Source organism: Austrofundulus limnaeus, unplaced genomic scaffold, assembly GCF_001266775.1.
Source record: "Austrofundulus limnaeus strain Quisiro unplaced genomic scaffold, Austrofundulus_limnaeus-1.0 Scaffold4, whole genome shotgun sequence".
NCBI classification, from domain to species: Eukaryota; Metazoa; Chordata; class Actinopteri; order Cyprinodontiformes; family Rivulidae; genus Austrofundulus; species Austrofundulus limnaeus.
Genome location: NW_013952406.1, coordinates 315,383 through 337,910, shown reverse-complemented (window position 1 = coordinate 337,910; position 22,528 = coordinate 315,383). Strand labels below are relative to the sequence as shown.

At 39.1% G+C, this 22,528-nt stretch overlaps 1 long non-coding RNA gene across 1 annotated transcript in view; it reads left to right on the top strand.

The window, feature by feature from the left end:
- Window positions 1–22,528, top strand: part of LOC106527273 (uncharacterized) — an 84,105-nt gene that overhangs the window by 6,334 nt on the left and 55,243 nt on the right. Inside the window, exon 2 of the long non-coding RNA XR_001311364.1 lies at window positions 17,430–17,564. This is a non-coding gene — a long non-coding RNA (uncharacterized LOC106527273). The remainder of the gene's footprint in view (window positions 1–17,429; window positions 17,565–22,528) is intronic.

Genomic DNA, 22,528 nt, shown 5'->3' with positions numbered 1-22,528 from the left:
AGAGAGAGAGAGAGAGAGAGAGAGAGAGAGAGAGAGAGAGAGAGAGAGAGAGAGAGCGAGAGCGAGAGACAGAGAGAAAGAGAGACACCAGCAGTACGTTCTGCACAGCCCGAACCCACACATGTCAACTTGTACAGATTGTCTGTAAGTTTTAAGGATTTTACGTCATTTTGCAGGTAAACAGACGTATAGATCTCACGGATTTTTTCAAGTCTTACGGATATTTTAAAAACCTCATTTTCAAATGTATCTAACATGTCAGAGCCTATAGGATGATTTAAAAAACAATAAATAACATCAAACAGCCATCTTCCAACCTGTTCTGCCGCTAGAAATAAGTTACATTTTCCTCTCTCCTTTCCTCCTGCTTCGCAGCAGGCGCTTTCATGTCCGCTGCTGACACCCCCCCGCCCCGCGGGTGCGAGTTGTAAGGACTTTTTGCAAAATTTATGGATTTTTAGGGCTCTGTATACAGGTAAACTACTTTTATTCCTGATTTAAACTAGCGATCTTCTGAGCAGCTGCAGCTGTATGCTTTTATTTTTTTCTGTCAGGCTGTCGGAGCGCTCCTCCTCCTCCTCTGTCCGAGGCTGGTGTGAGGTGAAAATCCTCCACCTCAGACCGTTCAGAGATGTAACTATCTGCGATACTGTGGTCACTTTCCACGTAGCATCAATTATGCTAATGCTAGCTGCCTGTCACGTTCTCTCGTCCTGGCCACACCTACGCTCTCTAACCCCCCCTCCCCTACCCACTATGATACATTTTTCAAATTTCACCTTTGGGCGGAGTTATCTTTTCACAGGTGGGGTAAGAGTGCATATTTTGTGTTCATGAAAAAACTATTACAGAAAATGTTACAATGTTAAAGAACTGTTCTTGTTAATTTGATGAAAACATTTTAAATTTCCAGTGCACTCATGTCAGAATAACTTATAGATTTGTTGTTAGAATAATCGATTAATCGAAAAATAATCGTTAGATTAATCGATTAGAAAGTAATCGTTTGGTACAGCACTACTCTCGTTGCTCTCTGCTTCTGAGGAAAGGCAACAAGTATTGGATTAGTTTGCATGAGAGGAGAGAAATTGAAATATGGATTGGGGTCGCAAAACGCCTGCTCGTGCCACCGGCGCTTTTGGATACGGAGGATGAAATGTATTTTCTGTGTACGTGTGTGTCAGTGTGTGACTGATGCAGACAGGGCCGGCATCCAATGGGTTTTTTTCACCGCTCTTGTGCAGAGCTATTTTCCAATAACAAGAGCGGAGCAGGAGAGACACAGATGAAGTGAATGTTTTAAGAGGAAAAGTAATCTTAAAGACAAGACAAGCCATTTCTCACTCTAATACGCATCCGGCTTCCCTGTCTCTGCCGCTTTACTGTTTCTTTTTCTTCTTCTTTATTTGCCATCTGTCGTTTAGATGTATTTAAATCATGCATGCAGACTTTTGACCCTCCCATGATGCTCCACAAACCTTTTGACCCCAGGAAGCCGACGGAATCTGAATTAACGGCAGTAAAAGTATTTAAAAGTGTCACCGTCCTCAGGTTTGATCTGAATTTGATAACGCCTCATGTTTATTCATGGAAATGCTGATTCATCCTAACAGTTTGGTCGCGAGATCCAAATTGTTTTATCGCTGAAACACCATCTCTGTAATGTGATTTTAGGTAAAATGTTTAAAACAGTGGATGGATTGTTTTACACCCAAACAGAGAAAAGAGATTAAAGGGCTCGGTTCATAAATGCAAACTTAATCATATAACTTTGATTCTGGATTTTGATCTAATATAGTTAAAAGTTTTTTAAATATGGTTATTATGGCCTGCTGCAGGTGGAGCAAGTATGCTGTTGCTCATGTCTGTGTATCTCATGAATTACTGAACAGATTTCAATGAAACTTTTAGGTATGTGTACTTTGTGGTCATTGTTTTTTTCYTTTTAACAACAAATGGTTATTGTATATTCATTTAACGCTCCAAAAATGGGAAAACGTTCCATCGTTTTATTTTTATGTCTAATTGGAAGTTTAACGCTGTTGTCCTGTGGAACCTGCTGCAACTTCAGGTTCCTCACCATGGCCCTCTTAGAGAAAATCTTAGGCCAGAGCTATTCAACTGGTGACCTGCAGGCCACATCGGGCCCACTGGTGAGTAAAATCCAGCCTGCCAATTGGTTCATTAATCTCTTAAACCCAAACTCCCAGTTTTCTTCTTCAATCAAGTTCTTTTGTTCACCCAAGACTCTTAAAACTACAAGCAGTTAGAATAGAATAGAAATAGCCTTTARTGRCCCGTCGAGGGGAAATTCAGGTGTCACATCAGCATCAGTACAGAGGTTCACACACTAGTTACATTACAAACTATAGATAGTACACACAAAACAAAAACTAACACTGACTAGCCATGATACAACTACTACTAATAAAAATATAATATAAAGAATTGTGCAAAAATATGAAACAATATGTTTTGTTTTAGAGACATTAGACAATCAGAATCCAACATTAGGAATCAGAATTTGCCTGTTTTCAGTGCAAAACAATCTCAACAGACCAATAATTGTAAAGTGAATTATCACAATGCAGACAAGAAACACAGATGTGCAATTACAGCAGAGTAGTAGTGCAAATGATTGTTCAGTTGAGTAAATACAATGAATAATAACAGTACAAATGACTGTGCAGCAGCAGGTGCGATTATTGTGATTTTTGTTAAACACGTTGTGATTTTTGGGCGTGGTGCTGGTTAAAGAGTCTGACAGCTGCTGGGAGGAAGGATCTGCGATAACGCTCCTTTGTGCACCTCGGATGCAGCAGTCTGTCGACGAAGGAGCTCTCCAGTTCAGCCACAGCTTCATGCATGTGGTGGGAGACGTTGTTCATCAATGATGTTATTTTAGTCAGAGTTCTTCTGTCTCCCACCACCTGCACTGTGTCGAGGGCTTAGTTGAAGATAAAAGATAGTTGAAGATAAAACTAAGATAAGTAAAAATAAAATTGGTTCAAAAAGGTGGCAAGTCAGAGATGTGAAGATAATATTTGTAATATTTGTATTCATGATTAAATGCAGCAATAAAWCTAATTCAAAACTCTGAAATGAGATGGTCTAAACTTGTTTGCATGACCACATGCTACCCCGTTACCATATATTTTTAAAAAATTTTGGTTTTAACATGTGCAGTCAGACTTAAAATGCGTTGGAACATGTATTCACATGTTTTTTTTCACTGGAAGAGTAACTTCACAATTGAAATGTTACACGTAAATATATATAAAAAATTAACACTTTGGGTTTAGCTCCAGTATCAGTACTTGTAATTGTATTTTATTTAAGATCCCATTGCAGCATAAATTTCATTAGTTAAGTTACCAAAAATGCATTCACAAACAAATTATTCGGTCTGTGATGAATTTCCAAACAACTCTGACTTGGTACAAAAGAAAAAAAGTCTGTTTTTCTGTTTAGTTTGATGACAGCACAATAAATCCAGGGATATCCTCACTCAAACACAGCTAGTTTTACTGATGTTGAGCTAACATTTAGTGTGATATTTAGTGAGATACTGCAATATTACATAATGTTACTGTGAAGGTTCCACTTCAATTATTCCTCCAAATAAGATGATAGAAGTCTAAAATGTTGGCATGAATTTCAGAGGGTGATGTGCGAAAGTCTTTCATTGCTTTTTTAAAGCTGCAATCAAGTTATCTAGATATATTGTGAACTTTTAACACATTAGAGCATTTTAAATAATAAAACAACATTCTTATGTAATGAAACTATTGAAATGATAAGATTATTTTAGAATAAAAAACTGGTCGAAAGAGCAGTTCACAGTATTCACTTTGTGCAAGAAAAAGCTCGTTTTCAATTATTAATGATACGTTAGAATAGTTTTCCCACTACAAAATCCTTTAGAGGGATTTAAATTATATTCAAATATGAACGTTCCTCAAAAGAACCTTTTCACATCCTCCCCTGCAGCAGAAAAAAAAAACGTTTTTCCCTGAAAAGTTGAAGCAGAAAGCAGTTGTATCAAGTGTGGGGAATGGGAAAGAGAACGAACGGGATGGAGCTGAGGAAGAGTAAGAGTAGTGGCTGAAAATCAATAGCTCATACTGTTCTGAAATTGAGGTCTTGTAATTTTTTTTTTTTTCAGCAGAAACTGCGTATAGCAGGTAGAATATGAAATAGCTTTGGTAAAGGCCCCTCATGTAAGCAGCAGTATTGATTTCCAGAGACCTGGTCCAATTATGTCACAAACATGTTTTGRCGAAGCCCTTTTTTTAAAGGACCAATTTCATTCTGGTGGGCCAGAATTTTGGGCCTTGCCCACCTTTGCCTCGTCTCCGCGGATAGAAAAGTAAAAAATAAAAAATAAATAAAAAGGGGATGGGGTTTGTGTTCCTCCAGTTTCCKGAGTCTCTCTAACAACACAGCTGCGGGATGGAAGATTTCCCCTGTTGGTCGTTTCTGTGAACAGATTCACAAGCATTACGACATAAAGAGAAAATAATCCCGTCTTTGTGTGGGAGTTTCTGTTTGGTGTGTGTGTTGGCAAGTGGCTTAGAGAGTGAGTGACTGAACGGATCGACAGACTTCGTCTCAGCTTTATGTTTTGTTACCGGGGGGTTTTATGTACAGCCGCGGCGTGTGTCGAGGTGTATTCACACTTATCCCCTACAGTTAAGCATTTATTGTGAACAGCCAGACATTAGTGGAGAAATTGCAGGTGTTTTAAAGCTTTTCTTGCAGGAGGATTGGCGGGGTGAAAATGGTTGGTAATTCCCAGTCCGTYCTCCCGCTGAGCTGTCCCTGCTGCTGACGCTGCTTTCATATCTTACTTTAAAAGTAAAGGTAACAAAGGGGTATCAAACCCCAGAGCAATATGGAGCATTTTTCCTCGCTCTTCCATTTTAGATTGGAAAAAAAAAATCCTTTCTGACAAATAATAGAAGGCATTGCCTTTTTACTGTCACAATATGTCTCATGTCCTCGTCTCTTTTTAAATCTCATTCTCTCCCCAAGTAATGGGAGTCTCTTGCAATATGTTTTGTTTCCCCACTTGAGTGTTAATGAGGCAGATGAATATTCATGAGGATGAGGCTGACATTGCTCGGTGGCGGCGGTGCAGAAGATGACTGTGTGCACGGGGACTGCGGTGGCCACCATTCTGAGGGATCCGTGGYGCTCCTCTGCTAATGATGCAGATGTGCATCTCTGAGTTCTGATTTGTGTGTGAATGTGAATGACCCGCTCTCAAGGCCTCGCCTGCCTCTCTGGCGGCGGCTGTTGGAGCTTATGTTTAGCCTCCAGCTGTCCGTGTAGAACAGGCACACAGCACAAGACTTGGAAGAGAAACTGCCGCTCTGCTGTCTACTCTCCCTCCTCCTCCCTTTGGTCCTGACTTGTGACAAAGATAAGCTGTGGCAGGGCTTGATCGTACGGCCAAAAAATAACATTACAATACTGTGAAGCTCCATCACAAAACACGATATACACAGTATATCGCAGTATTTTATAAATCTTCCTTTAATCACCTTGTTAATGTTTAATTTACCAACAAAACCTCAAACCTCTGACCCTCATTCTTTCACTGGGATAACAAACTTACCAGCTATCCTCTCACATAATCCAACAGCAGGAGTGGCTTTTAATTAGTCCCGCTCCAGAACAAAAACAAAGATGCGGTCGGTCTAACAGCAGGAAGGAGCGCGAGCGTCTTCTGACCAGTCACACTCAGATACCTATTATTGCCAATGGACCAGAGCCCCGAACACACAAAACCAGCTAAATCTGCTCTCAAACACACAAGAATTAGATCCAAATGACTAAAAAAAGTCATTAAAATTTATACTTTGTTGTTGATACCCTCATTTTTGATCTGACTTAAAAGAAAACAATATTTATAAAGTTCTCAATGTATCGCTAGCGTTTCATATCAGTCGATATCAATAATCATTGATTAGTTTTTTTGTTTCATCTATTTGAAATAAGGATCAGGAACAAAAGGCTGATTAGACCTGACACAACCTTTCCTCTGTCTACATTTTCCTCGGGAGCTGTTGCGTTATTTTCGTTCTTTTTTTAAAATTTTGAAGCGGTTATGAGGCGAAACTATAAACTGCTACATGCTACTCAACAGGTTTTTGCTAGCTTACCAAAGAGTCAGTTGATGCCGCCAACCTTGCTTAGTCAGGGGCGGAACCAAGGGGGTGGCTAGTTCCGCCTTAAGCACCTGATTGGCCACAACAGGTGCCACCATAAATGATTGACAAGTAGTGTCAACTAGAAAAGTTCCTTGAGAAACTTTGCTGGATACTGCCACCAATATAAATTTATGTTTTGACTGTAGCTTTTATATATTAGTGTTCAGCATGTTTTTGTTTTTTAGATAATTATTACTATCAGGCAAAATTTCAGCTCAATAATTTGTAAAACAGCTGAATTGGAGGCATTTGAAATTGGCTGTGGCAGCCATCTTGAATTTTCAAATCCAGGATAGTGTTTTTTATGTATATGTGCTAAGTGATATCTTGGTCACCTATGGGCCACCCCTTGCAAAAACATTTAGCTCCGCCCCTTTGCTTGGCTTCCCTCCGCCTACATCCCCCAGAATGCTGTGTGGTTCTGGATGGGAGTTTAGTAAAATTATCAGTTTGACAAATTTTCCATTGATAATGGTCATGAGGCTATCGTGTTTTGTTGTCCAGCCCCGTCTGTTATTTAAATCTCTATCTTTTCATTTTTGGAGCATCTTGCACCATGATTCTCTGTTGAAGGACATGCAGTATAGTGAGAAAGCACAAACCCTAATTTAAAAGCAACAGGCTGTGTGATGCATGCTTATCATGTCTCATGCATTGCTTGCTCTTGTGCCTGTACCCCCCACCCCACCCCCAGCTCAACGCCTTGTGCATTTTGTTGTCAGCTTTGTTGTGCTCTTCAGATTCCCTTCCAACAGCTCCTAAAGTAATCTCTCACWTTCTCAGTTCTCCTTTTCTCCTCAGCAGCTTTTCATTTACATTTTCTCACATCCTCATCATCCAGGTCTTCTCCCCCCACCCCCCACTGCACCCCTCCACCTCTGCTATCTTGTATTTGCCACTTCCTGCCTCTCCTTTTCACTGGAAGCGTTGTGACTCGTGCCGTCTTATTTCAAATGGAGCACATGGTTCTGCTAAATGTCTGTAAAATCTTTGATCTCTAATGTAATGTTTATAGTTATAACTCCAACCTGTGATGAAGATGTTTTTTCTCAGTCTGTTGTCCCTTTTTTACTCAGCGGTCATTAAACCGGGTAGTCTGGTTCTGGGGTCTGACCGGCTCCTTTGTGGTACCATTTGGTGACACAATAGTTGCCTTCCCACTCCTCTGTGCTCTCGGCCTCCCTGCGTTCATGAAAACGGTCGCACTGCCACTTAATGTTGTCAGTTCCAGTCTAGCAGGCATTCATACTGATCCTCATGCACACATACTTCCTGCAGTTGGTGGAGGCTGAACAATTTATCAGAGCTCTGACTGTAAGACTACAGGGAGCCCTCTGTCTTCATCAGTTCACTCAGCAAATAGGCACACCCCAGTCCCCGCTACTACACTTACCTCATGCGTCTCCATTATATGTTAATAACAAACCTTTGAGGGTGACTTGGGAAAAAAAAACACACGGTGTTTGGCTATTTTAAGAAAGAGGTGTCTGCTCAAACCGCAGGTGAAACTGATTAAAATGTCTTGATTAGCTCTGAAAAATGAGAACAACCTCCGATTGTAAATTGTTCCCCAGAGGTTGGCATTTAATAATAATTACCAGGTGGTAGCATATTGTGGAGAATAGTAGTTGTAATTTTTATAATAAGCTAACAGGAGCAACATACAGAGTTGTAACCTATTATAATGTACTGTCCCCCTCACTGTTTATACAAATTATTAAGCACATATAAGTTATATAAACCCATGCCCAAAAAAGTTGTGATAACGTGAGGAATGTAAATAAAAAAAGATGGTTTGCAAATCTCAAACACACGTTTTATTCACAGTGGAACATATCAAAGGCTTAAGCTACAGTAATAATATTTTAAAAAAGTAAGATAAATTTGATTGATTTGGCAATATATGTATGGAGGACCAAAACTGTCATAATTAGAAATAAAAGCAGAAATATATAAATGGACCAATAAATAATCAAATACACTTAAAATGCACCAATTAAATAAGGAGAACTTTACCTCATGTTTTATAATTTAATTGATCTTCATATTTATTTTTCCAGCTTAGTTCCAATAAATTATATATTTTAGCACATAATTTACATTTTATTGTTTTTTAAATAGGTTTTCTGTTTTTGCTTTTATTTGTACATGCATCTGTGTCTCTTAAATGATTATATTTAAMTATTTTTTTAAATAATTTCTCCCACAAGTCTTTTTATTTCCATGTGTTTTTACATGTCTCTGTCTCTTGTTTTTAATTTACCTTATGCATTTCTGCCTCATTATGTAAATAAGTTGGGCGGAGCTTCTTGGGTCAGCTCCTTTCCTATTGGTCAACAGACAGGAAGGTACAGGATCCATGTGCAGATATACTGTGCATGCTTGTGCTGCCTCAGTTTAGATTAAAGTTTAAAGTTTAGTTTAAAACAAAGACATAGGTAAGTGTTTCCCTCCTTGCCTTTGTTTTAAATGAAACTTTAAACTAAACTGAGGCAGCAGTAGATCTGCACATGGATCTTGATCCTTCTAAACTGGAAAAACAAATAAGGTTGATAAAATTATAAAACATGAGGTAAAAATTCTACTTGGTAAATTTAATTGGTGCATTTTAAGTGTGTTTATTTATTTGTTGGTCCATTTATATTTTTATGCTTTAATTTCTAATTATGACAGTTTCAGTCCTCCATGTATGTTATATGTGTGTTTGCAAGTCATTTCATTCAGTTTTATACATTTTTCACAACATCCCAACATGTTTTGAATAGGATTTATTAGAGTTAAAAAGTCTTTGTTTGCAGTTCTCACAAATAATTWATTCCAGTCCTGTTATGTGATATTGAAGGCTTGTTGTCCTGCAACAGCGAAGGCCGTCTGTTGTCTTTGTACATTTTTTTTTTGCCTGCCCTTGGCTGAAGTGCTTCTTTGCTTTCTTTGGTCAGCTGCAGATCAAAGCCCGACTTTGAGGTTGTTCTCAGGCAAACAGTGATTTGATGATGTGTCTTAACGGTCTTGTGTTCTTCTGTGATTTGTTGGCATGTGGCGCCCGGTCCCATCAGCTCGCGTTGAGCCAAGTGGCTCTGCTGTCACCACCGCTGCCGTTTTTATCTTTTTAACGTTAAACCTCCCCTCACCGAATTAATTATCAGTGATTATGTTGGCGTGAAAGTTTTTAGCGCGTGGCTGAGCCCCACCTCCGCCTCCCCCTCTGCCTCTCGGCTTTTTAGCCCAGAGACCCAACAGAAGCCACACCACGCTGATCCCCTGTCAAAGCTGTGCTGCTGCTGAGGGACAGCTTTACAYACAGCTCTAAGTTTAACCTTCCTCCTCAACAGTGCTGTGACAAGGCAAGGAGAGTTTATTATGCCTGACAAAACCCCCTCCTTGTACTTACTGTGAACGTTGCATTGAAATTAGCCCTATCATGCTGTATTGTGGATGTCGCTGTCAGAGCTGACATGGTGCTCTCGTGTCCTTGAACTGAACACTGTTGCCCACTGCTTTAGATGATCGTGCTGTATAAGAATTACAAGATCGCAGGGCTTATTTCTGCAGCTTGCTTTTAAAAGAACATCCCACTCCATGCTTTACTTTGCAAAAACATTTCTTTCTCTCATGGGCATTTCTCAGAGACCCACGGTTCGGCCTTGGACACTTGGTGTGGATGGACTATTGCCACTGCACGACAGGCAGCGAGGCGGTTCGTTAAAAAAACCCATTCCCAGGTGCAAAGTCACGGCCCTGTTTTTTCACCTTATTTTGTGCCAAAAAAGAGTTTGATAGAAATACTAAATGTTCTGATTTACAACCATAAACTTAAATATATAGATCACTAGACTGAGTCCTGCCCATACCGTCCACTGGTAGTGTCTGTGACAGTATGGAGGAGCAGAAACGAAGACCTAACAGGACAACAGCTCACAGCCTTCATAGAAACTAGTAGATAAACAGCAGCTGAACTGGATCTGTTTCACAGATTATCTGTCATGTTTTTACAATAAATTAATAATTATGTTCATTTCATTCAGCAATCATGTAAAACAGCAGATTTATACCAGAAAAATATATAATTTATAAGTAACAATGATCTAAACCAGACCTGAAGTCAGCCTGTAACTTAGACTTTAACTAGTTGAAAAATGATGACTTCAGCTAGTAATAAAGTATATTTATTATTTCTTCTTACTGTCATAAAAAACAAGAATATTTATATTTACCAGTCAACAGTTAGAAAATGTTCTCTGGTTATAGGATGAAACTTGTCTCTATTAGCTAACCATCTTCTCAACAAGTCAGGTTCCTCTAACAGAAACCTAAAAATACTCACATTTATAATATTATTTTACACTCTGTAGGTCTAAAAATTAATAAGAGGACAAATCAGCTGTAATATTTAATAGTTTGTTAAARTGTAGCATGATTCAACAGAGCTAAACTCTGTATWTATGCTCCACAAGCTAATATCTGCTAACCAGTTCAATAAATAACAGTGATTACATGGACTTTATAAGATTATTTTAATTTTAAACTGTTAAATTATGTTCTGCTCAGATCACATTGAGCTAAATAAGATCAAATCTGCTGACTTATGTTGTAAAATGAGACGTTTTCCTGTTTAGCTTCTGTTAATAAATCCATAACACAAACAGCTTTTCTGGCATTATTTAAAACATTAGATAGATTATATAAACTGTAAAATATTAATAATAATTGGGTTAATATTATTATTAATGGTTTTAATGATTTCTACATCATCAGTCCTTTTTTCTGCTCTGTTGTCAACATGTACAGTAATGAGAAATCCAGAGTCTTGCCTGTTTAGCGTTAGCCGTTAGCTTCACCAGCCTTGCGCACTCCAGTTCTATAGAACCTCCTTGTTTACAACTAATAAGTTGAAAGTTTAGAGAAAAGTGATTCAGTCCACTTAGCTTACAGAGTTCACGTACATAACCCTGAAATTGTGGGCCGCGGCCCATAGGATAAGAAACTCTGATCTAAACCAATAGTGATCAAGATCCTGCCTCCCTGCCGTGACCACTGTGTTTGTGTGTCTAGCGTGTGTGTTAGCTGCCCAGTGAACAGAGATCCCACGGAAAAATGTTAATAAATAAATAACTGTGTTAACGCGCGTTAAAAAAAATTATCGCGTTGATGCGATAATAAGACGTTAACATGCCCAGCACTAATATTTATATGCGAAGTATAAATATATACCATTCTGACACTGTATGAGTTAGAACACAATCCATCAACACTGTACGCCTTTAAAGAAAAAGTTTTTGGAGAGGCCACCTCCCAATAAATGTCATTTTGGGAAATCTAATGACTCGCTTTTACTCAATACTTTTACTTTTAATACTTAAATACATTTTATGTCATAAATTTACTTTTGATATTCAAGTACAAAATAAATTACTTTAAGACTTTTACTCAAATAATATTCTTAGAGAAGACTTTAACTTTTACCAAAGTAATTTTATGATACTTGTACTTCTACTCAAGTATCACTTTAAGGTACTTTATACAACACTGGGGAGGAGTGAACTCTGGTGTCAGGTATTTCCAGGTACGTGTTCTCTGACCTCATGTGAACAGGCATTTAGCTAGAGGAGCTCCTTCTTTCAGCTTTCTTTTCTCATCCACTGACTTTTTTGCCAACGTTTTAAACTGAGATCATCTTATGCTGAGAAAGCTACCAATTGATTTTTTTTTTGAGTTACCTCCTCCTATATCTCCCATGTACCCGTCCACTCGGTCTGAATGTTATCCAGTGTAAAGTGGAGGTAGAACAGATAGTAATCTGCTGTAGCCTTGGCGTTTTCACACTCTGGTCTCATGGAACGAGATTGATGGCCCTTTTCTGGAATGACTGTTGTTTTGGATGGAAAGAGGAAAGAGATGGTGGCACAGGAGAAGGTTTAGAATGAAAAACTGAGCGGGGAGCTGCGTTTGAAGGCAGGCACTAGTGAGGATGACGGGACACGGAGGTTGGGTTGATTGATAGCTGCAGAAGATGGAGGAAATGTCACTGTGGAGGAGCTTGAGAAGTCATTAAATTGGGTTTATTGAGTGAGAGTATGCATCGGCCTGTGATTGGTCTCAGATCTGCACTGTCTTTTTATTTTTTACATATTTTAATGCACATGTAGGTTATGGAATTGGCTGCACTTAGTTTGCATGTCAGCAAGGTTATACTTAAATGTCAGATTTTCTCTCTGGATGCAAATGAGAAAGGAACAGAAAGGGGTTTTTCTACTTGTTCCTGGTGTTTCTGTTGCGTCAGAATGCTGCATTAAAGCATAGAGGTTAGTTGGTGTTGCATTGCAGGGGAATTAGCAGCCTTTCATCCGTCTTTACGATGGGTCCGATGCTCATTGCCCTTGTGTGGGTGGCACCAGGTTTATTGACTGTGATGACAGTTATGCTCTTAATTGTCTGTTATTCTCCCTCAGTGGTTCCTTTTGTATTTAGTCAATTGTTTGATGTGACCCGCTGGGGATTTATCCTTTTTTACACATTGGTTTTATGATTAGTGGGACAGGAAGGAGAAAATTGTTGTCTTCTGTTTTTAATTTGCTGTTTTTATGAACAGGAAATTAACTTGTGGGGGGAGGTGAGTTACGCCAATCATTATACCCTCCTTTTTAATTTTTTTTGCCATTTGTTTCTTGGTTATTGTTTGAGCTTTCATTTCACTTTTATCCTGCGCTCCTGATTTATTTCATCAGCCTGTGGTTCTGTACTTTTTGTTTTTCCACACCTTCCTGTCTAGCAGTTTCTGTTTACCATTTTTATTTTGGTTCAGAGGCATCATGCTGTGTCACGGTGTCCTGACACCGACGGGGTCAGGTAGTCTGGCCTTGTTGACATGACACGTTGGACTTTTTGTTATTAGCACTTCTGGATGTTACCAACCACTTCCAAAAGCTGGTAATACAAATTCAAATCAAATCAATTTATTTATAAAGCACTTTAAAACGGCGTCCGTGGACACTAWGTGCTGTACATMAGGGGCCAAAAACAATAAACGAAATAAACACTAAAAACACTCAAACACTTAAAACAAGCAAAAAACAGCTAAAAAGACCTAGATCTCAAACTGTGTTAAAAGCCAGTGAATCACCATGTTTTCTGAGGATCGTCCCGAGGAAGCATTTACAAGGAGAAAATCAGAGGACCCAGTACCGAACCCTGTGGAACCCCATATAAGAATGGAACAGTAGAAGATTCACAAGCCCCAAGCCCAACAGACATAGTCCTGTCTGCCAAATAGGACCTAAACCAGTCCAGGGTGCTTCCACCAATGCCCACTAACTGCTGAAGATGATCCAAACAGAGTGCAGTGATCTACAGTGTCAAAGGCAGCGGTCAAGTCAAGAAGGACAAGAACAACAGAGTTGCTGCTATCATTAGCTATTAAAAACTCATAAAAGGGCGGTTTCCGTGCTTGGAAAATTATATGAGACCAAAGAAGAGTGGATTATCAAAACAGCAGAGTCCTGTTGGGCTATTATACACACTCCAAGTCCTAACGTAATTTCCTCTGGTCACAGCTGTCACTATAAGACCAATGTGAATATTAGTCACTAATATTTGGCATTAAACAGGTGAGTGCAGTTGTTACATCCAGCTTCTTTCACCTCAAGCTAAGTGAAGCTGTACCTCCCTGTAAAAGGTGTAAAGAAAAAAGTTATTCATTCTTTAATCCTTTCTTCCCTGTTTGCTGGTGTAGATAAATCATCTCTACCAACAGTCAACCAGCCAGTTAGTTTAATCAGTTCTGTAATGTTTTAACTTAAATTTATTTACTGAGTCCTCCTGAGACTTTATCAGTCTCTCAGCTTGTTAATAACGAACCAGACAATCTGATGCAGAACCTCGACACACCTCACTCTTTATGTTCCACTGATTCTGTCACTGAATGGTAATTAAAAGTAAAGATGAAATATTATTCTGTTATTAAAATGTTGCTGCTTTAATGATGTCGAACCCAAACTCGTGTCCTTGTCAACTTTTTATCCATTTGTTTTAAAATCTTATTTTATATTTGTAATACTTTTTAGCATTCGATTTTTGTCATTTTTCTTGGGTGATGTTATTGACACTGATGTGTTAGCAACTTATTTTGACTGTTTTATTTCTGTACAAAATGAATTTATGTATAATTATCATAAGTGCACAGTCTCAAATGGCAAATTACCTTAAATTAAACAAAAATGCAACACAAACAATTTTACTGAAGAGTTGCTAAGTAGGTTGATCCGTTCTGTTTTTTGGACGTCAACATGTTTAATGAGCGCGCCGCACGCTGATTGAATAAATCTGTGAGCGGGGGCCTAATGATCCAGGCTGCATCTATTTTGTCATCATGTTTGGAGTGCACGTCTGCTTTGTTGAGTCAGGGAGAACGATCACACATTCAGGTGAGCTATTGATCAAACGCTGCTGGTCCAATACACACAGCAGAACCCGTGTATCTTTTTTGACATTTCTTTCATGCCTCAACCTTTGTATTTTGCATCTGATTGACATTTCCTTGGTATATGTGTGTAAACACGAGGATCTTAAGATATTTCATTCATTCATGCAGATCATTTTTTTCTCTCTCTTGAGGTCCACAAAGAATTTGGATGCTGGTCACGAATTCTATAAGCCGTAAAGAGTTGCCTATTATCTGAGCAATATTTCTGAGCCCAATACGAGTTTGTGTTTAGGTTTCCAGTGAGTCACAATTTATTTTCCTTTTGAGGCAACTTGTGGCTGTTATTGTTGTATCACATCATGTTGTTTTGAACAATTTGGCTTGTTCAAAAAGCAGCTAAAGACAAATGCCTTCCATTATGTAAGATTTTTTTTCATGACATTATGCTTTATTTAGCTTTAAGTTCTTTTTAATCATCTGTTTTTAATGTTACGTTCTGTCTGTATTTATGTGAAGTGACTTATTTTTGTGAAAAGCTCAGTATAAATAAACTTCTCAGTGTGTTGGCAAGAATTTTGTGATATGATACATATGACACATAAATCACTATACGATATATTGCAATATTGTAAAATAAAAATACTGCCTTTTTTCTCCTAACATTCTAATTAAAAAACTGATATTTTATATGTTTTGCATTCTATATTTTTCATGTTTCTGTTTTCATCCATGTTTTCAGTGGTTAGGTTAGGTAAAATAGTTTGATAATATATTTGTGGCAGCTTTTAGATATGTAATATTAATTTATTATAAAAATATGGTCATTCAACACACTAACAATAGCATAATCTTGTGCTAAAGTTCAGTAAARTGATTAAGTTTAGCTGCTACAGTCTGCTTTTCTCCCGGGGCACCTTAAGGAGCTAGCACAAGTACAATAGTCATTTCAATGCCCTCAGTGTTTGTTGTATTTGGTCACTTCAATCGTAACATGTCCGAATGCAGGCTGCAGTCAGAGAAGAGCATCCTGCATGAGACACTTCAGTTTGGCTTAAAATACGAGACATTCTGGCTAATATGGGACAGTTGCAGCTCTACCTCAGCTTTTAAGGCAGTGGGTGTTGGTCTAATCTGCTCAAATTTAGCCATCGGTACATAGTGCTAATGCTTACAATGCTAACGTTTGAGCTAGCGTTTCACTCTTGGGAGTGGAGGAGCCAAATGACTGCTGCCAACTAGTGATCAGAGGCTAAACTACAACACAAGAACGAACCGCTGCCATGAAAGTTTACATTTTAGGCCTTAATTAAAAATCGATACAGTGCTTTAGGAAATGAAATTTGAAATACAAAGCTCTTAACAACCAAGCTCCAACATATATTAAACATCTTATTGTTCCATATTTTCCTAACAGAGCACTTTGCTCTCAGACTGCAGTTTTACGTGTGGTTCCTCAAGTTCCTAAAAGTAGAATGGGAGGCAGAGCTTTCAGTTATCAAGCTCCTCTCTTGTGGAACCAACTTCCAGTTTCTGTCCATGAGGCTGACACTCTGTCTACTTTTAAGATTAGACCGAAGGCTTTCCTTTTTGATAAATCCTATTGTTAGTCCTGGACCAGTTCTTCTGTGTTTACCTGTGTCTCTTTCCTGTCCCTCAACCAGCTGGTCGAGGAAGATGGCCGCCTGTCCTGAGCCTGGTTCTGCTGGAGGTTTCTTCCTGATTAGCAGGGAGTTTTTCCTCTCCACCGTTTGCTCAGGATGGGAGACTGTGATGAAGTGATTCAACACAATCTGCTGGTTTCTTCTTTTAGATTATTCTTTTTATGTCCAGTGCCCTGAGACAAAGGATGTTGTAACTTGGTGCTATATAAATAAACTGAATTGAATTGAAATATATCTATATTTCAGTGTATTGTTATTTTCTCACAACCCTAGCTTAGATGCCATGGATTGGTTGTATTAGGAGCTCAAACTGCATCCCTGTGACTGTTTAGTTTTAGACATTAAATTACAATCCACCCAGACTTTTCTGCAACAAATTTTGACCAAAACACGACCAACATGCTCTGTGAAAAAACTGTTTGCCTTTGGTTGACAGACATGCGGAGGATGAGAGAGCGTCAGTGGTCATGTTTATTTAGGTACGGGTGTTATTTGAAAGAGAATTAGATTTGGAGGATTTTAATGAAACTGTGTGCCGCTGCGAGTCGGTTCTGTCGCATGCTTGTGCAGTTTTTTTGGGCTCCGTGTGACCCCTTTTTATGCATCACATCAATATGCGAGTGCATCTGGATTACATTCACAAAGATTTTTTATCAGTTTTTATAGGTCAGTGGGAACGTAGCCCAAGAATTATTAAGCAAACTTGAAACCTGCTTTGAATGTATTTATTATGAGCACTTCCAATTCAGTTTTGAGGGTGAGGCAGCAATGCTTCATGCTTCTGTTTACACCTGCGGTTTTTCTAGTTTGCTGTTTTGATCAGTTTGTCTTTTGATCATTTTAAAGCTTGGTGTAATTACAGAACAAGGGCGCCCCATCCCACTTGGTTGGGTAAACTTCACTCCAGTCTTTGTAAAACATGTGTCTCCTCCATATCTTGTCACACAGACACTCACTGTTTCTTAAAAATGTTCTGCATTCAAGTCGTCTACATAACAGATGCACACAAGCAGTCAGCTTGACAAGGAGTCGCTTGCAAGAATATGATAAGGCACTCTCACACCCACGCTCGCTCTCACAACAGTCTTGTTTGTTTTGTCCCCCCCCCCCCACCCACCCCACTGTTTGTGTTAGCTAGCAGCTTGCCAAGAAGCTCGGGCCTTGGACAGACAGACACGCAGAGCTGACACACCTATAGACGGAGACAGAGTCCAGCTGGCTTCCATGGCAGCAGCAAAGGGAGCAGATGTGCAAGGTGCTTTGATCTAGGTGAGTACCAAACGGGGCGGAGATCCGCGGGGAGGGAGGAGGGTGGGTGGGAGTGCATACTGATCCATACCAGTAAGTTTTAGTCTGTAAGGCATCAACATATCATCTGCTATGACTAAGGGTTTTACAGCAATAAATACTCACATTATGATTAATATTCGAGAAGCTGCATGAATCAACATTCACACAACTAGCTAATATGAAATCCACAGGCTGGTATCTCACTGGGCTGCAGCTAACGATAATTTTGATAGTCAACAAATCTGTCAATGATTTTTTTTTGATTAATTGATGTATTTCTAATAACACGTGATCATAAGAAAAATTTAATATTACAAACTGGAGGTCAGTCTCAACAAACTAAGTCTTTTAAACAAAAAGGTAATGTGCAAATAACTCAAATTAGCAATCCCTACATGTTAACCCGCCCTGCTGCAAGTTCAAATAAACTAAAGAATAACTTTGGTTGAAGTGACATTCAAGTGCATAAAATTAAAAAAAMAATCCATCCTGTTGAAAATTTTGCTGGATCTGGCAGTGCAACAGTTCAAAAAAGACTTCTGCACAAGAAAGAAACAAAACAAAAACATGAGATGACGAGACAGGATGGATTACTATAATTCATTGATTTCATTTGATAGCACTTAATGCTTAAGCAGCTTTAGCATAATTGATAGCTCAGCTTCCAAGAAACACTGGTGTCTAATAGAAAAACTAACAAAACTTATAGACAGTTTTCTGCAGCATGAAGTGATCAGTCACTGTTATCTGCACGGTTTGCAAAACTGTATTTATAGACACGCACATTATTTTGTTTTCTCACATCGGCTCATTTTCTACCGAGCTTAGCAGCCACCTCCAGGGGCGTGGGGGATCCTGCAGCAAGGATCCTGCAACATGGATCCTGCAGCATGGATCCTGCATTATGGATCCTGCAACTTGGATCCTGCAGCAGTGGATCCTGCAGCATGGATCCTGCAACATGGATCCTGTAGCAGTGGATCCTGCAGCATGGATCCTGCAACATGGATCCTGCAGCAGTGGATCCCGCAGCAGTGGATTCTGCAGCATGGATCCTGCAACATGGATCCTGCAGCAGTGGATCCCGCAGCAGTGGATTCTGCAGCATGGATCCTGCAGCAGTGGATCCTGCAGCAGTGGATCCTGCGGCATGGATCCTGCAGCAGTGGATCCTGCAGCATGGATCCTGCAGCATGGATCCTGCAGCAGTGGATCCTGCAGCAGTGGATCCTGCAGCATGGATCCTGCAGCATGGATCCTGCAGCATGGATCTGGCATCACGGATCCGGCATTATGGATCCTGCAGCATGGATCCTGCAACATGGATCCTGCAATAAGGTTCCATTTGCATCTGTTGTGCGGTCTGATAAATGGCCTCTCCAAACCAAGCTCCCGGGCTGGATTTCCACCCCAGCCTGCCCCTGGCCACCTCCGTGTTAATGATTTAATCTACTGTAGCACACTTGTTTTTTTTTCCAGTAAATATTAACATCTGTGTGGTTTTCAGACCTGGATGTTTGCCAGGTGTTTTTGCAAGGCGAGGTGATATTACAGCTCCAACAATTCCTTTGACAGTGACGGTGTTTTCTAGCTTTTGWGCTCCTGCTTGCATCCAGGAAAACAAATCCTTGTGTAGGATGTGTTGTGAGGTGGTTGAGTTTTTAAAATAATCCTCTTTCTGGCAGATCCTGTTGAAGTCAAAATGAAATAGTTTTTATAAATGCATGCCCTGAATGTTAGAATACCTGCTTGCTGTTTATCTTCTGTTACATTTCGTGCAGTTTCGGTGATTAAAAGTAGACGCTTGTGTCTTGCTGATCCACAAGAGGAAGATGGTGCTCGCTGACCTGCACATAAAGTCAAATTTGCTGTGATCACAATGACAAGTGTTTCTATATGAATACTTAGTAATTAGCTAAGAGGAGATGGAGAAAGGTTGAATTTGGTGGGGCATTACAGGACCTGTCAGAGGGCCCCGCTCATCCTACTTCCTAAAATCTGTCAGGATGCCTGTCTGGGGCCCGTGCTGCCGAGTCTCCCCCCCCTCACACTTCACTGCTTCAGTTAATTGAAGCCACTTCAGATCAGTCAGAAGAGCTGGATCTGCACGCCTGAGCAGACCAAAGAGCTCACCTGACCCGCCAGTCATGACCGCCAGCTGCTGCCCGCCGTGCTCAGCTTCCCCCCGACTCATCATCGTCTCCCACATTTACAAAGCAAAGACGTCCCAGACACACACGCTTCGTATACCAAACTCATTCGCTCCAACCTGAAGCAGTGGATGTTTGCACCAGCTGCATGTTTAAAATACTTAAAACACTTCCATCCATCTAATGCACGTGTCAAACTCAAGGCCCGCAGGCCAAATCTGGCCATTGTTAAAATTTGAATTTGCACCAAAATACTTTAAATGTATAATAGTTTATGGTTTCACTTTTTAATGTCTTTTGTGCACTTTTGTCATTTAAGCCAACTTTCAAGCCAGTAAAAATAAATTAGACGTTTTTAGTATTTCTCATTTTAAGTCAAATGTTTTGATTTTTAGTGAGTGTTTCCTTTTTTTTTTAACCTAATTTGCTGTATTGTGATAAAACATGTCTCCAAGATAGAGCTTGAATTTGCATTTCCTACAAAAATGTAGTGGGATTGCTTAATGCGGAATAGTTAAAAAAGCTAAAACTAGCCAAAAATAGGTAGAAAAAGTAGCTGTAATAGCTGAACTTAGCTCAACGAAACAGAAAGAGAACAAGTTTGATGAATTAAGCAGTAAGAAGCTGAAATTATCAAAAAAAAAACAGTGAATTAAGCTGAAAAAAAGCTCAAATTAGCTCAAAAGTGCTAAAAAAATAACAGAAAGGAGCATAAAAGTTTAAATTAGCACAAGAATAGCAGAAAAGGTCAGAATGATAGCTTTAAAAGCAGAAAAAATATGCCAAAAAGAAGCCAAAGGAAGCTGAAATTAGTACAAAAGAATTAGAAAAAGTTGAACCAGAACAAAAAGTAAAAAGTACAGTAAAGATTTATGAACATTTTGAAGGGTTGAGGACAGCTTTGTTCAGTTTCAATGAGAAACAAATGGTCAACAAAGCTGAAAGTATAAATTGCTGAAATACCAAAACTCATAGCTGGAATGTCCTGAAGTAGGTGAACATTTTGATGTATAAATTGTTGAAATGACACAAAAATTATGGAAGAAACRTGGATGTCAGTGATGTGAATGGTTTAAAATCATCCTTACAATAAATTAAAAAGTTGTTGATAGAGCATAAGGCATATGAAATGAATGCTAACAAAGAGTCTTTCTAATTTTAATCTTATTTTACTTTATTTGTTATATACATACTAAATGTTACATAATACATAATTAGGTGCTTTAAGAATAATTTMCTTTAAATACTTTTTCAATAAATCTCGACAAAAATTGAACCCTGGCTTTGGTTAAGTTTTGAATTTTGTCCCTGTTAAGAAGCTGAGTCTGACAGCCCTGATCWAARGGTTCATGTGATATTTTKCTAACACRACAGACCTCTCAAYTCTGCCTCTCCGCTGCGTTTTGCTGRGGTTCTTTCCATCAGGGCGATCACACCGGCTGCCTGAGGAGCGATCAGAGGGAGCGCTGTAGATCTTTGCAGACAGCTCACTTGGGAGTGAACGTCTACAGTGAGAAATAGAACAGTTGGGTGTTGTTTTAAATGCCAGGCTTGTTCTCAGTCAGTGAGCTTTATTGTGCTAGCCTTTAGTTATACTGTAGCTTAGTCAGCTGACATTTAATGCGCAGCCATTACTCTGCTGCTGCTTTAGTCCAGGCGTAGTTCTTCCTCGCCTAAATATGAACAGACAGATGTGACAGCTGGCCAGCCATATGTGACAAGCCTTTTAGATCTTTATGCTTTAATTATCCACCTCCCCTGAGACCAGTATTGACATTTAAGGTCTTAACACTCAGACCCCATAAACTGCCAGCCACCAGTTAGCATTATGTGTCTCCTGGAAACCACYGAGCAGACTGCAAAGATGCTTAACAGCTGCTCATTGTTCATTATGTTRACCAGAGTCTTATTAAATCCTTTAGCTGATCATTTGAGGTTTAATTTAAAAAATAAGAAAAGCTCTGCTAAGGTGTTCCCACTTTTTAATGCTGCTTTTGTAAAACTTAGAAAACATTTCCTTCTTTTATTTTATTGTTGGAAAGTTAGGAGATGTTGGCACTAGAGACGGTCCTGGGTTTCCTCTTCCTCCTGCACAGTGAGGCAGTTCCATCCTGACAGTTTTACTCCATTTTTCTCCTTTTTTTATGCATTTAGCAGCAGTTTCTTTTATTTGATGTTGTGTGCTTGTCCAATTCCACCATTTTTGTTTAGCTGTGTAGACCACAGCCAGCTGAGTGTTTTCTTCAGAATTACCTTTAAATATATTTGAAGTAAACTCTTTTTGCTGTAGTTCAACCTTTTTTAATGTTTGACTTGTCAGTGTGGACGTCATGAARGTCTTCAGTTTTTCCTCTTAATCTGTTTTTCTTTTATTCCGTCATTATTCCTTCCTCCAAATTTTCTACCTTTTTAATTCCCCTTTCAGTCCGTCTCACCTGGGTTGCTCCCACACATRCACATTTCTCTTGTTGTCCCCGGCTCTAATTTTAGTTGCTGTGGCAACCCTTTGGCTCCTTCCACTTATCCTTCTTGCTTCTGAGCTCCTTTTTTTCATTTTTAAATTTGTCTGAGCTGGTTAATGATAGTTTGTTATTTTTACAGTGGTCCTAGTGGACTGAGCTCATGTGTTCTCTACAAACTAAATTAGTTTCTTTTTTATTTTTGTTATTTGATTTTATCCTTCTCCCTTTTTTGTTTGTAAATGCTGGTTTATTTATTTATTTATATATTTTGAATTGTTGCTGAAAGCCACTTTATTTTGTTAGACCCTAAAAAATGTTTTCCTTCATAGAC